The sequence below is a fragment of the Cupressus sempervirens genome, chromosome 11 (assembly GCF_028749045.1).
Source record: "Cupressus sempervirens isolate cs-2001-9-10 chromosome 11, ASM2874904v1, whole genome shotgun sequence".
In the NCBI taxonomy this organism is placed as follows: domain Eukaryota; kingdom Viridiplantae; phylum Streptophyta; class Pinopsida; order Cupressales; family Cupressaceae; genus Cupressus; species Cupressus sempervirens.
In genome coordinates, this window is record NC_143128.1 from 633,387,891 (window position 1) to 633,401,018 (window position 13,128).

The 13,128-nt window shown below is 36.4% G+C and overlaps 1 pseudogene; it reads left to right on the forward strand.

Annotated features, from left to right (window-relative positions):
- Positions 1-10,905: 10,905 nt before the first annotated feature.
- On the forward strand, positions 10,906-12,010 carry LOC149531351 (F-box protein At3g44326-like; annotated as a pseudogene).
- The last annotated feature ends 1,118 nt before the right edge of the window (positions 12,011-13,128 follow it).

The window sequence follows — 13,128 nt, forward strand, 5'->3', positions numbered from 1 at the left end:
CCTTCATGTTTTGCTTGAATTTCGAAGTTTATTTGTATGGGTGTTTTGGCATTACTCTCCCTTGGATAGGGTAGAAGTGGCCAATTTTGGGAAAAGTCTTCAATTGGACTCCAACAGTGTAGAGTCTCTTCTCAGGATGAGAAGAGGGAGAGAGGGTAGGGTGTTATGGGCCCCTACCTGTTAGCAGAAACCATGTATGATTTTTGGCATGTAAGAATGGAAGTTCTTGAGTTATAGCCCCGATTGGGCACCTATTTTGGTGTTGTGTCTGACATCTCTTGTTGGAAAAATCCACCTTCTCCCTAGTTTTTGTACTTGTTGTGAAAACTCAGAATGGAAATGAATGTCAGATTTTGTCTCCTTGTTATGTTTGTTTGTCACCTAGTCAGTTTTCGTTCCCTCCATGATCTCAGCGATGTATTGCATAAAATGATATGGATCCCTTGATAAGGGACATGAAGGAAACTTAAATTGCTTGTTGAAATTCGAATATGTTTAGGATTAAAATTCTATGTAGAAATGTATTTTAAACTTTTGTTGTAGTGGCAATGATGTCGAGTTTTCTTATTGGTTCTTTCTCAACGGAGCTTTGAATCAGGTGGTCAATAAAATAATGATTGAATAATACTTTTGCATTGGAGTCATTTAGTATTTCAATTTTCTTTGCATATGCTTACTTCAAATTTGATGTGATGATGATTCACCTTATTCTGACAATTATACACTTAAAAAATTTCATCCACCGGATTTATGTTATTTAGATAAAATGGTGGTATATAAGTAAGCAATTTAAATTCAAATCTTGTCAAGTAATTTCCATGTTTCATGCATAAAAATCTAGTCTTTCTTCTTTCATATTTATTTTGAATGGAAATTAATCCTACACTATTGTGCCCACAGTGCGTTATAATTCCATGTTTTAAATCCAACGAGAAAGTAAAATTAATTTGCGATAACGTTCCCCTTGGTCTAATAGAGATGATGGTATTAATTCTATACTTTTAAAAAATATAAGTCTCAAAATTATCCCCCTTGGCAAATTCTATTGTTAGCAATTCTAACACTTAGGAAAAAAAATGTTGCCTCCAAAGAGTAAAAAGTCTCTATTTTTTGTATGGCAAAATGTTTTAATTCTCTTGTTGCAACAGAGAATATTCTCTTTGTAGATCTTTTATTTAAAAAAATTTAAATTCAAAGAAAATAATAGAAAAATTGAGATACTATTTTTTATATCCTAAATATCCTAAATTCATCCTATAAGTTCTACCTAATAAACTTTAACCCTTAAATGTTTCCCCCCTTTTTCCTATGTCTCCACCTAACCCCCTTTTATGTTGAGATAATGGGTGTTGCACACATTGCATAATATTGTTATTTTATTATTTTATTTTATTATGTAATATTGTACTTAGATGGATGTGCAACGTGTAAAGATTTTCATGGAATATTCTTGATGAGTTGTATTGTAACATTGTGAAAATATTTCATGTAATTATTTAATATTGGGGAAAAGAATTAAATGCCCAATATTAAATGTGGGGTCAATGGGTGAGGTAGCACATGGTTTTAGCACATGGTTTATGTAATACCACTTAGTGGTTTTGTGGGACTTGCTACTATATAAGCAGCCACAAGGGTAGTTGTTGTAGAGAGAGAGTAAGAGTGAAAAAGGCAAGAGTCAAGCAGGACAAGGCTTGACAGGTTAGCCAAGGGAGCATTTGTGAAGGTTGAAAGCATGGCATGGGATGTGTGGATTCATGCTTGTTCACATAGTTTGCTCGGTTGTGGCTATGGCCATGAAGGCTTCCATAGTTGTATGGCAATGATATTTTTGCTGAATAATACATGGTGATGGATGCTTTTGGAGGCTGGGTTTTTTCCTCAATGAGGGTTTCCCAGGGTATATCTTGTGTCACAGTTTTATGGGTATGTTGTTTATTCTCTTGCATGTGAATTTTAATTTCATATTTATTTCAGATCTATTATGGGTTATGTGGAAACGGTTATATTCTTTGTTGCCAAGTTTCCTTACAAGTGGTATCAGAGCTATGGTTTTATTATTGTAACCCTAGATTGAATCCATGGGAATGCATGAGAGGATAAAAGAAAGGGCAAGATATATGAATGATTTATTGCAGATCTGAGGGTTTTGGATTTGATGTTATGATGGGATGTTAAAAGATTTGGGCAAGTGAAATTGTTGGACAAAAATATTTTTTGGATGTTTCATTTAAAATGAGGGTTTTGGGAGATAGCTTGCATAAATGACCTCCTGGGTAAAAACAGACCTCACCATTGGATCCGGGTCAACATTTCCATAAATTTTGATATATAATATGCCCTAGTTTGGCCATGTTCAGAGGAAATGAAAGAGTTTTTCAATTTCAGCCCATGATGGCTGTCAAATTTAATCCCGTCGAAATTTTCGTTACTGAAAAAATAAAAAATGAAAAATCGTACTGAAAATGGTAAAAAGATTGTCTTAGTAAAATGGCCATAACTTTCTCTCAGAATATCGGATTTCAGAGTTCTTACAGGCGTTGGAAAGCTAATTCAGAGCACTACAACATAGTGTAGGTTTGGTTCTGTGATTTTAAAATTTTGTCAAGTTTTAAGAGCCCTAAAGTCAGATGTTATTTATTTTGAGCACGGATTAGGGCATAACTTGGGCATACGGAGTCAGATTTTGGACTTCGAGTAGTCAACGGAAAGCTCTTGGAGAGCTCTACACATTGGTTCAGATTTGGTGCAGGTTTGACATGATTTATTTGGTGATATATTGATCTAAACAGTTTATAGATATATTTTGACTATGGTAACATTGTGAGTTTATGGCATTAGAAATTTAAGATTTGATGTCATTGTATACTCAGTTCATATTTCAGATTGGTCTCATGATGATATGGTTATCAGTGTTTGATTTGGATATGCATGATGACTTGTTGGGTCTACAAGTTGTGCAGTGTTGTAAGCGGTCTATACTTACAAGTTGCATTTATAGCTTGGTTAGGGGTTGTCTTTGCCCATTGATCTTTCATTATTGATGCATATTTAGATTGGTGGCTTGGATTTGGGTTGTCTATGCCCTAAGTCACATGATTTTATCTTCATGTAGAAGGGATGAGATGTTGTTACTAGGTACAGTCATGGTGGAGGATTGTGGTTGACTATGCTAACAGGTTGGACACTTTGAGAGATAGATGCTCAGTTCATGGATGTGATCATGGTGTCATGGATTTTGGCATGACATGATTGGATATACAGGTACATCCTTGATGTTTATTAGCTTGGATTCAGTTATGGTGGTATATCTTCTTGATTGAGGATCATGGTTATTTGATTTCTTTTGAGGAGCTCATGATGTGCACTTTGAGTTCTTTGACAGTTTGATGCCTTGGTTGATTCTCATGGTTAGAGGATGGGTTTTCATCATGATGTCATGGATAGCTTGGATACACGGTTTAGTGGGAGCTTGTGACAGTGATGGGGTGACAGTGCAGGATTAGTTCATGGTTTAGTTTGGATCTTCATATAGAAGATGGATTTTATGATGCCATAGGTGACTTGGTACCACGGTTGAGTGGGAGTTGTTGGCATTGATATATTTATTGAGTGTTTGTAGATGTTGGAGGTTTGTCTTAGATCCTGTTGCTGTAGAAGCGTCTTTGACATTTGCATGGTGCACTTGTTATCTTCATAGTGTGTGAAGATGGTTAGATCTTGAGGACTCATGGAGTTCTTGGTTATCTTCATGGTATGTGGGGATGGTTCTTCCTGGTATGTGGAGATGGTTTTCTTCATGGTGTGTGGAGATGGTTGCATCTTGAGGACTCACAAGGTTCTTGGCAAAGGTGTGGTTTATGCTTTTATTTGGTATGTTATCCTTGGTATGAGGATGGTTTCATTATTATGTCATGGTATACTCTTGATACACGTTTAGAGTTGTGACATGTTATGGTATTTTCATGTGGAGTATGTTATCTCTTTAGTTGAGATGGTAAGATCATGTTGTCATGTTTATGTTCTTGAGGCCATGGTTGGAACTTTGACATTGATCTTGGTTTAGTTTCTTGGTATTGAGTACACTGATCATAAGCTGGATACTTCATGATATTGCTATGTTGCATTTGGAGTTGGCATGGTTTGATTGGTTACAGGTGCTCATGGATACTTAGAGACGGTGGTGACACTGATTTCTCTTGGATTAGAGAAGTATTTGTTGGGACGGTTGATGGTTTCAGTAGGAAGTCCGAGGGGCAGTCACCTGATATGGACTTGAGAGGAGATTGTTCTTAGATGAGTCTTGGTTGGAGACTTGGGTATCTTGATGAGAATTCTCATTCCCCACTCTTGATCTACTCGGCAATTTGCTACTTGAGAGGTATAGTCCATTGTTTCTCTCAGTTGCATTATATTTATGCTTGTCTTTCATGGATATGGATCTTGAGCTATGATACATGAGTTAGTTCTAGTGGGTTCATTTGAGAGATGGTTTTAGCATTGGTTATCTCAATGTGCATATGTTGTTATGTTGGTTGAGTTTGGGAGATGGTTTTATATTGGGCATATTCCTTGAATTAGGAATGGTTATTCCTTGGTTTAGGAATGGGTTTATGAGTTTGATCTTCTTGCGAGAGGCTTACATCCATGATGAGTTATATGTTATGGTTTGGGTGTTATTGAGGCTTCTTGTTGGAGTTTTATGGAGGAGATCATACTTGCACAGTTTACATCTAGAGGTGTGTGTAGAAGGACATGATATAGGTTATGATTTGCATGGTTTCTCTGGTCTTGGTTATCTTCCTGGATGTTCAGTTTTGCTTACATTGGATTTGAGATTGGTTAGAGATTATGATCACTGGTTTGTGCTCATGTATGTCACGTGAGAGATGACATGGTTATTCCTTTATCTCTTTCCTCTGTTGGTTGTTGTGAATTTGGGAGACTATTGGAGACTTGTTATGAGAGTTGTTCTTGCAGGATATCAGTTTATGTATTGTGGATGTCCTTGATGCTACATGGATTCACTTATTTGAGATGTGTTGAGTGGATTGGTTATAGATTTGACATCATCTTTTGCAGTGGGAGCTTCTTGGTATATATGTGGTAGGTATTGCTCTTGAGGCTTGTGATTGCAGGTTATAGATTGGATATGTCGGTGATATGAGATTCACTTGTTATACCTTTGAGGTATGGATAGTTGGATGGGTTTGGCACTTGCTGTGGGTGCTATTTCAGCTATGGATATTTTGACAACTATGGATACATGTGATTACCTTTGGATCAGGTTATTTGTGCTCGAAATTTTTAGTTGGTACATGATTTTATGATCTTCTAATGCGACAAGTTGGGTGGCTTTCTGTTTGGATGGCTTCTATGTATGTCCAGTGGGAGTGGCATAATAGGAGGTGAGATCATTCATGTTCGAGATGCTGGATATTTTGATTTTGTTGCGGGTACCAGGATGGAGCACTTGGTGTATTTTGATCCATGATGGTGGATGTGCTGGGAGGGATTGTTCCCTTGTTCATTTATGTGGCTATTGATTGACCCTATGCAATGTATACAACAAGTGGGAGATTGTTGAGATAATGGGTGTTGCACACATTGCATAATATTGTTATTTTATTATTTTATTTTATTATGTAATGTTGTACCTAGATGGACGTGCAATGTGTAAAGATTCCCATGGAATATTTTTGATGAGTCGTATTGTAACATTGTGAAAATATTTCATGTAATTATTTAATATTGGGGAAAAGAATTAAATGCCCAATATTAAATGTGGGGTCAGTGGGTTAGGTAGCACATGGTTTTAGCACATGGTTTATGTAATACCACTTAGTGGTTTTGTGGGACTTGCTACTATATAAGCAGCCACAAGGGTAGTTGTTGCAGAGAGAGAGTAAGAGTGAGAAAGGCAAGAGTCAAGCGGGACAAGGCTTGACAGGTTAGCCAAGGGAGCATTTGTGAAGGTTGAAAGCATGGCATGGGATGTGTGGATTCATGCTTGTTCACATAGTTTGCTCGGTTGTGGCTATGGCCATGAAGGCTTCCATAGTTGTATGGCAATGATATTTTTGTTGAATAATACATGGTGATAGATGCTTTTGCAGGCTGGGTTTTTTCCTCAATGAGGGTTTCCCAGGGTATATCTTGTGTCACAATTTTATGGGTATGTTGTCTATTCTCTTGCATGTGAATTTTAATTTCGTATTTATTTCAGATCTATTATGGGTTATGTGGAAATGGTTAAATGAGTTTTTCGGATGTTTCATTTCCCATTTGCCGTCGCACCAAAAGCCATGACTGTTAGTGAACATGGAACACCACATAATTAACCACCTATGGGCAGGGGAGCGCGTCGCATCACCCAACAATCTCCCCCTCGACGCGCATACCAAGTGCTTACGCAGGTCAAGAAGGCACCGGGGAGATTTGAACCCATGACCAAGCCAAAACCAGGCTCTGATACCAATTGTGGGGCCCATTTGTCGTCGCACCAAAAGCCATGACTGTTAGTGAACATGGAACACCACATAATTAACCACTTGTGGGCAGGGGAGCGCGTCGCATCACCCAACATTTTACTCTTCTTCCATGTTCTAAGCACATGGGGAGAATATCACATAAATTTCTATCCAAAAATCATATCCCTGTCGCCATGTTTGACTTGATAGGAAGGGGAAATAATGGCAACAAAGGGGAATTAATCTTTTTTCAAAAAATCTGAGCCACCTTGACAAGATAGCCCCTCCTCTCTTCCCTCCTTGGTTGGCGCCCAAGTCTTGGGGTGGGTCCACGCATGGAGCAGCCTGCCACCTCCTCCAAGTTAAAACAAGCGCATGGGGGAACAATATTTTAATGTTGTTGTTAAAAGCTTTAGAGCTAAGGTAGTTAGACGTAGGGTGGGGAGAATAAGATGGGGTAGTTAGGATTTATTTGTTGTATTTAAATTTGTATTAATGTTAGTTAGATTATTATGTTTGTTTTAAAAGTTTTTTTAAAAATTTTAGTTAGGTTAAATTTATGTTAGTTTAGGTGTTAATTACTATTAGTTTATTTAAGTAATGTTAGTATGTATTTGTTGTTAGCTAAGTTGTTATTATAATTAAATGGAAATGGATGTTATAATTATCATTCAAATTAGTAAAATGTAGTAAATTAATGTATCTATATATATTTATATCATGGTATCATCGTATTTAGTTTAATTAATTTTGTGTTATAATTACGAATATTTTTAATTCTATTATTTTTTTAAAAATTTATATAATATTGAAATGTTAATTAAATTTTATCGGGAGATGTAATGTTATTTTAATTAGAAGTTCTTTTTAAGTTCAAATATTTCAAAATAGTTAGTTTGGTGATTATTTAAATGGTTATTTAAATTATTTAAATATTTTAAGGGTATTAATCCTTATTTTTATTTTTAAAGTAAATAAAAACATCAATGTGTTAAAACTTTCATAAATTGAATTTGGATTTGTTTAAATTAACTAATTGATTAAACAATGAAAGTGTTAATTTAACGAACTATTCATACCCATTGGTTTTAAACTTATCTTAGTGAACTTAATTATCTTAACTTTGAGACAAAAAATAAAAATAAAAATTTGTGTGTTTTTGCCCTCGTATTTTTGGGCATGACAGATAAACTTTGTCCAATTCCAAATCTGATTCCACAAATCTAACAAATGACAAAAGGGGTATCCAAATATGTAATTTGTTCACTGAACCAATATTAGAAACTTGCAATAAAAGGGTTTTTTTCATTAGTGTTGAGGGGGGTTTGCCTTGTGATTAGAAACTTGGGTGATTATATCTTACCTCTTTTGGTTAGTCTATCAATTTATGTGTCTTCAAAATAATCAATTATGGGTTATAGATTCTCCTCATGTTTTCTATACTTAGGAGATCATAATAGTATTTTAAATGCATCAATTATGTCTATCTAAGGCACACAAGTTGATGCAATAATTTTCTTGATCTCAAACATAAATGCTTCATCAATACTATAATGTGTTTAGAGACCTAATTATTTAACTTTCCTCCACAAGAATTGATATCAAAATGGAAAACACATCCTCAAAAAGTGACATTAGGAAAAAAAATAGAAATATCACACATAGACCTAATTTAAAATCAATAAGTGGATTTTTGGGTCTAGATTAGGTTGATGTGTAGCGCAAATTACAAAAAAACTTTGCAATTAGAATTGGAAAACCATCCACAAGTTAGCATTAGGGATGCACTCATTTGTATTAATCCCTTATAGGTAGTATACGATATGCATGATGAAATAAAAAAATTTCTCACTTCTGCAATTTTTGAGGCCTCTATTTAAAACGTTCTCTCAACTTGGTTAAATTCCTTTTAAATGATCTAAATTCAAATGGCCTAATTGATATTATGTCATTTATAGTTTACTAGCTTGATCTAAAATGACAATAGGTTATCTTGTCCATGGGTTACTATGACCGTAGGTTATTTTTTCCTTGGGTTATTATGGTGGGGTTATTATGTTCATGGATATTTTGACCCTAGGTTATTATGGGCTATTATGACCCTAGGTTATAAAGGTAGAAATATGGCATAATGTTTCTAATTTTATGGCTATATTCCTAGAGCATTAGATGCTAAAGGTAGAACATTAGAATCAAGTAGGTATAATTGAACCACACACCACTCTCAAGAGGAAATTAGATGTGACATCTCTCCATTTGATGATTGGGAATCCTATTTCTTTCTATCATCATGATGCCATTATGGTCATAGTGGAAATTTTCCAAGGTCTCTTACTTCTAACCTATGAAATCATCATTTACTAGTGTTTTTTTTGGTATGTGTGCCTATGAAGATTCTATGTATTTGTATGGGATACCTCATTTGATCATACCAGATCAAGATTTAGTGTTTGCTTCAACTTTATGGACTTCCTTGGAGTATGTGTTAGATACCTAGCTTAATTTACTTTCTTCATGCCACTCTAATACCAATGGACAGTTGGAAAAAATAATAGAGCTCTTAAAGCTATGACTCACATGCATGTTATTGATCGATCATCAATTTGGGAGGATGACTTGTACCAACTTATATTTTCCTATAACAATGGTACTTTAATTCTCTTGGCAAGTCTTCCTTTCAAACTTGTATGGATGACAATGTTGTACACTTTTGACTTGTGTTCATTTAGAGGAACTTAATGCTATACTTATCAAAGCAAAAAGAAACAAAAATTCCAACTTGCAACGTATGTGTAGATGAGAAAGGCAGTGTCAAGTGTGACAATGATGAAAGTGTTGAATAGGGGAAGGTGACAAAAGAAAATAAAAATTACACAATATAGAAAGTCTTGGAGTGTGCCATATAAAAAGTCTTGGAGTGTACATTGACTAAATATAAATTTCAAATCGGTCTTTTTGTGTTGTGCATTTTCCATAAATAATGAATTAGTGAGATGTAAGAATGATAAGCTTCATAAAAATGGAATGCCTATACAAGTAATTAATAAATTAGGTCTACACGTTATAAGATTATGTTGGAATTATTATTTCACAAAAAAAAACTCAAAAGTGGTCGTAGTCATTATAACTTTATAAAAGAATTCTAAAGTTTTGAATTAACAAGATAGCTCAAGGGAGCTAAAGACATTCTAGATCATCAAAGGAGTTACCATCAACAATTGATGCACCGGTAAGGATGCCACCATGAGGAAGTTAAAAGAAGAGAATTGAACAAAGAAGAGACTAGAGTGGAATTTTCCATGATAGTATTTCTATAAGGAAAATTGTGTACACCATTGGATTGGTTGTGGATGGTTCCTCGAAACTTATGTGCCCAAAAGGATGTTAAAGGTTCTGAGAACAATTTATTTTAAAAAAAAGGGAAACTTGCAAGGTAATGCATGATGGCAACTACTCTAAAAATCCACAACATAAAAATCACCATGCAGGACACTTTGTCAGCTTCCAAATCAAGTTCCAACATTTATACAAACACATGGGCCAAATGTTGGCAGCACGCACATATGAACAATTGGCTCCGATATATAAAATGTATATATCCTTTTCCACCATCTCTGCGATATATATAAATTTTATATATCCTTTTCCATCCCCTCCCTTCGCCCAAAATAAGCGATGTTCTAAGGTCGAGAAGCTTCGATGCCCACCGGGCGACAGTCCGCTATCCTGTATCTCTTCATGCTGTTCATATCAAATTTCTTCAATATTGTTCTCCTCGTAATAAAGATTGATGAGTAAGGGGTTCAATTCTTTAGGAACCTGTACTTGTCATGAAAAGGATCACCTTTGTCAAAGGGCCCTTGGTTTACTGGTGAAGTTGAATGGCTCACAAAGAGCCCACCAAGGATCAAGTCTTGCTGAGTGCAAGGTCCAAAGACATCAATAAGGGATGAGACTGGGATTGTGCCCCGGGTGAATTTGGTAGCATGGATGCTCCTCAATCCTTGGCTCTTAGCTGAAGAGGTTTCAGGGACGCGTGGACCCGTATCGGGTACCTAAAACGTCTTTGTGGATGACCTCCATCAAAAAAAAAGGATCAACTTTAGGAGACTGCTATCTGCATACGTGGGATTCCCTTTCATTTTCACTGAAATCTTGCCCATTTCAATCATGATTTTGAAAGCTGATAGTTATTCCAGTCCACTAGGTTTATGAATTATGAATAAATATTTGTAGATCATCATGATTGAGTTGTAGCCTTCCAACTTATGACCATTACCTCTGTTTACAGATAATTTGTAAATTTTCAGTTTGTTACCATTTTATTGCAGGGATTTGTTTGCAGGTTTTATGAGTTCAGGGATCTTGTCCAACTCCAGGAGAGAAAGTATTGTTTTGTTTTGCATCTATAGTGACGAGTGAAGCTTCAAACATTATGTGTTTGAACAGTGATCTTATCACAGACATCTTAGGCCGTGTGGATGGCGTAACACTTGCAAAAGTAGGATGTGTTTCTTCCCAATTGTGGTTGTGTGCAAGGCAGGAGAGTATTTGGGAGGACGCATGTTCGAATCGCTGGCCTTTCACAGGGAACACAGATGCCAAACAATTCATCTCTTCTCAATTGGGCGGGTTCAGAAATTTCTATGCAAGCTGCTTCCCTTTCATTGATTACGATCAGTCTGAGTCTTCTGAGACAAATTCAATGTCCAGTGAGTTGAGTAAGCGGGTTGATGCTAATAATCCCTCTGATTTTGTCTGTTTGGTGGATGTGAAGTACAAGGAAAAGCTCATCTTTTCTAAAGTTTTGTGGGGTATTCCTTCTACAGAGGATTTTGAAGGGTGGTTTTGCAACTACCCATTTAGGATTGATCTTATTAACTTTGATGAGGATCACACTTGCCCTGATGATTTGCCCACAATTGTGCTTGACGAGATTAACAATGGTAGTGAATATTGGGGGCACTTGGTGGAAAATATTATGTTGAGTTGGATTGTGATAAACAGGAAAACAGGGCAAGCTGGAGTCCCTTGGTTGGACAAAAGCATTGGTCTTCTTATAAGGACTGTTTCATATGCTTTGGCTCCATTTTGCCTGCTGAGAACATATTGCCTTCCAAAACTGTGAAGTGCGAGTTTGTGATGAAGTTGAGAGTTTCACAAAGTGATCATAGAAAGTTAAAATGACTGAACTGAGTAGGCAGGTCGAAGATATCATGGGAGCTCGTGTTAATGGTATAAATAGCCTTCGTATTCTTGGAAGAGCTCTGTATTGTAGGAGGAGTATGAACCAGAATAAGATCTTGGAATCCTGTGGAAAATACATGAGAGAACAGAGGATGCTGAAGGAAGAGCAAATTAGGAAGGAGGGCCGTCTAGATGCTTTCTTTATACTAACTGGCATTATTACATTTGCTTCATTTTGGTGTTTAATTTTCCGATAGAACGATGCTGCCTTTTGATTCTGGTTTCTCTGGGGATTAAAATTTATGTAAATATTTCTCCGTAATGAAAAGTTTCCCCAACTTCGGATTTGCATATTTCCAATGTTTGTTCAGGGCTCAATTTCCTGATTTTCACTTGCCATTTAGATTCACTCAGCTTAGCTTCCATCGATGAATTTCGGTCTGCGTACATTACTTATGACATGCCCTGTTCCGAATAACACGACTGATAAAGAGTTTTTATTTATTTTATTTGCTAGTGAAATAGTGCTATTTATAGTAGTAAAGTTTTGATGAGTCTTATCAATCAGTCGGTTTTAATTGTATATTAGTTCTGGATAAGGATGGGAAGTAGGGGTAGTTGTCAAGCAAAAGGAAGAGGAGTCATCAGAAATGACATTCTTGGAGCTCGGGATTAACCACATTCTACTCTTCGGAATGAGACCCAAGATTTTTTGATTTTTCGTGAGAAATGCACAACGGAATTGACACGAGAAACGTGTCTCTTAGGAAGAGGGTTGCTACGGTATAGCAAAGGTGGAGGTACCTTCATAATTAGCGGCGGTAGACAATTCCATGGTCAAAGTTGGATTTAAATGTCGGTCACTTGATTTTGAATCACTATCAAGTGATAAACTGGTGCGAATTTGAAGTCCAAAGGATAAGAAAATTCAGAATGAGAAAAAAATCAACTTAACCCGTTGTCTAATTACGCCGAAGGCATTACCCTCTCTTCAGCGTACACTCTGAAGAAAAGAGGTTCACTTTTTGCATCGACGACTGAGGATGCTAAAGGTTTGTGCAAGATGACTTTTACAATCTTGACCTTTCATTTTTGCAGTTGCTGTTTCCTTGGGTACAGTAGCATTCACTGCGTTTGCAGTGGCCACCGTGTTGTTTCCTATGTGCAGTGGTGGCCACAGACCCCTACTGTCGGGGCCGGCTGTCAGTAGACATGAGCAAACCACTCGCTATGCCTCTTTGATGTCGTGGCAAACTGTAATTTATCATGATCATCGCTCAACCGCCTTGTTGTTGGTGTTAGTGGGGATTGTGGTCAGTTTTTACTACATCGTGCGTTTGACGAGCTCTAAGTAACAAAGGTATTTTACCATTTCCCTTTTGCCTGTTTAAGTTATGTATGCTACTTTGTTTTGATGACGAGCTCTAAGTAACAAAGGTATTTTACCATTTCCCCTTTGCCTATTAAAGTC